This window comes from Chenopodium album, chromosome 17, assembly GCF_948465745.1.
Source record: "Chenopodium album chromosome 17, dcCheAlbu1.1, whole genome shotgun sequence".
NCBI lineage: Eukaryota > Viridiplantae > Streptophyta > Magnoliopsida > Caryophyllales > Amaranthaceae > Chenopodium > Chenopodium album.
The window spans coordinates 9675910-9679166 of NC_137850.1; the positions used below are offsets into that span (position 1 = coordinate 9675910).

The 3257-nt window shown below is 38.4% G+C and overlaps 1 non-coding gene across 1 annotated transcript; it reads left to right on the plus strand.

Annotated features, from left to right (window-relative positions):
• Positions 1–2574: 2574 nt before the first annotated feature.
• On the plus strand, positions 2575–2681 carry LOC145590386 (small nucleolar RNA R71). The gene has a single exon (XR_014101993.1). It is a non-coding gene; the product is annotated as a small nucleolar RNA R71 (small nucleolar RNA).
• The last annotated feature ends 576 nt before the right edge of the window (positions 2682–3257 follow it).

Sequence of the window (3257 nt, forward strand, 5' to 3'; positions counted from 1 at the left end):
AGACTCTATAAACTCAGAAATGATGCTCATCATACAACGCTGAAAAGTGGTAGGTGCATTACATAATCTAAAGGGCATCCTACGATAAGCAAAAAGTACTATAAGGATATGTAAATGTTGTTTTCTCTTGATCATCAGGGTGAATTGGGATTTGAAAGAATCCCGAGTATCCATCCAAATAACAGAAAAATTTATGGTTAACCAATCTTTCCAACATTTGATCAATAAATGGGAGGGGGAAATGATCTTTTTTAGTGGCGGTCTTTAATCTACGATAGTCAATGCACATCCGCCATCCTGTTACAGTTCTAGTGGGAATTAATTCATTCTTATCATTTTTTACTACTGTCATCCCACCCTTCTTTGGAACTACCTGCACAGGGCTTACCCACTTTGAATCAGAGATAGGATAGATAATACATGCATCAAGTAGTTTCATGACTTCCTTTTTAACAACCTCTTGCGTGTTAGGATTTAACATTCTTTGTGGTTGAATAACCGGTCTGTGATCATCCTCTAGGTGTATTCTGTGCATGCAAAAATCAGGGCTAATACCCTTTAGTTCATCAATAATGTACCCAATTGCCTTCTTGTGGGTTCGAAGAACCTCTAGAAGTTAGGAAGTTTGTGGTTCATCGAGTGTAGTACTAATGATCACAGGGTGCAGTTCCTGCTCATCCAAAAATACATATTTTAAATGGGAAGGAAGAGGTTTAAGTTCAGGTTTTTTTACCTCCGCAGAGTATGATTCCTGAATTAAATTTTCCACCTTACCATTCTCATCAGGACTAAGTTGCTCGTTTGATAGAGCATGCTCAATTTCATCCACCTCTTTACTCCATATATCAGCGTCACCTGTATCAAGTTCACAACATAATACTTCCTCTAAAGGATCTCGTGAGAGAACCTGAGGTAAGCTGTCATGGCAAATAAAATCATTGACATCAATACTATAACACTTCTCTTCTAGCATAGGTCCTTTCATAACTCTCCCTAGATTAAAATGTAATGTTGTCATCCCCAACAGAGAAAGTTAATTTCCCATTTTTCACATCTATAATGGCACCTGCAATATGAAGAAAGGGTCTTCCTAAAATAATAGGAATTTGCGTATCCTCTGTCATGTCTAAAACAACAAAATCAACAGGGATAAAAAATTTACCAACTCTAACAGGAACATCCTCTAAAATACGTAAGGGGTATTTAATAGAACGATCTACCATTTGTAGAGTTATAACCTTTAAATCACCCATATTAAGCTTTGAACACACAGACGATGGCATTACACTGACACTGGCACCTAAATCACATAAAGCTTTATCAATTAAAACATTTCCTATATGACAAGGTATAGAAAAACTACCGGGATCCTTTAATTTTGGTGGAGATTTATTTTGTAGTAAAGCACTACATTCTTCAGTGAAAGCTATAGTCTCAACCTCGTTAAAGGCTCTCTTCCTAGTCAAAATGTCTTTCATGAATTTAGCATATGCAGGAACCTGAGTGATTAAATCATTGAAAGGAACTGTTACCTGCAGATTCTTAACGACCTCTAGAAACTTACCAAATTTCTTATCCAACTTATTCTTCAGATGTCTATTAGGGAATGGTAGTTGAATAGTTGGGTCTTGCACATCTCCACCCTTCTCCTGAGGTTTACCCAGCGAAGAAATATTAGAAAAGTTAGTTTTTTTCCTGAAGCCCTGTAAGGTTAGTAATATTAGAATTTGGTACAAGGGGATCATTATTAGCAATTGGTGTTATAATAGGTTCATCATCTTTGGGCATAGAAGGTCCATCATAGTGTGAACCGCTCCTCAGAGTAATTGCATTAGCATGATCCGTAGGTTGCACTGACTGTGATGGTAAGACTCCCTGCTGGCGATTTTGTAGAGTAGAGGAAAGTTGTGCAATCTGATTATCAACAATTTTATTATGGGCTATAATTGAATCAATTTGAGCATCTCAACTCTCCATGTGCATTTGCATGTTTGTTAACATCCCTCTAATTTCTAATAAGGTAGGGTCAGTAGGTGGGGGAGTTTATGATTGGGTTTTCTGGCCAGAATTGGGATGGTAATATTTCTGCTGTGGTGGTGGTTGCTGTTGTGGTTGTTGTGGAGGTGGAGGATTTTGTACATTGGTGCTCCGGTAAGAAAGATATGGATGGTTTCTGCTGTGGTGGTGGTTGCTGTTGTGGTTGTTGTGAAAATGTTACAATCTTGCTCCCAATGTCTTACAATTCCAACATTTTCACAAAAAGCGTCATTAGTATTATTGACAGTAGAAACATTCGCTACAGAATTAGGAACAGCAGTAAGATTATCTAGTTTTTGGCAAATAGATGATAAATGAGCCTGCAAAAAGGATATGGAATCAACGTTGTGTTTCCCCTTGTTAGAGAAACCTCTAGGATTCCCATATTGGGAATTGTGGAATGCCATATCTTCGATAACCTCACCTGCATTATCAACATTAAGATTCATGAACCTCCCACTGGTTGTAGAATCCAGAATTGCTCTAGATGAATTCCCAAGCCCATTGTAAAAGGCTTGAATCAACTGCCACTATGCTAAATTATGGTGAGGACACTCCCTCTACAGATCCTTGAATCTTTCCCAAGCCTCATATAAAGTTTCATCTGGCTCTTGGGCGAAATTTTGAATTGCACTTCTCAACAAAGCTGTTCTCTCTGCAGGGTAATATTTGTTATAAAAATTCAAAGAAAGTGTCTCCCATTCAGTAATACCAAGTGCAGTTCTATTCAAACCATTAAACCACAATTTAGCTTTTCCACATAAAGAAAAGGGAAAAAGAATCTCCCTGATTTGGTCTTGTGTAACCCCACCTTGCCTAATGGTGTTGCAATACTGACAGAAATCTGCAATATGAAGATTAGGGTCTTCACCCTTAGCTCCACTAAATTGCTTCCTCTCAATCATCGTGATAAATTGGGGCTTGATCTCGAATTGCACCCCATCAAGAGCTGGAGTAGGAGTAAGATGTGGAAAATCTCTCAGGGACGGCTACGAATAATCGCTGAGCTTGCAAGCTGGAGGAGGTGGTGGTGCTTTCATTTCTGATTCAAGTTCTGAAGAAACTTCCGAATCACTAGAATCAGATGGGGGTTCCAAAGGTGGATTAGCTTCAGAAGTGTCTCATATCTGTCTGTAAAGGTTCTTTTGTCTATGAAAAGATCGTTTGGTTTCAAGATCGAATGGAATGTAACCTGATCTAGAACTCCTGGGCATAAACAC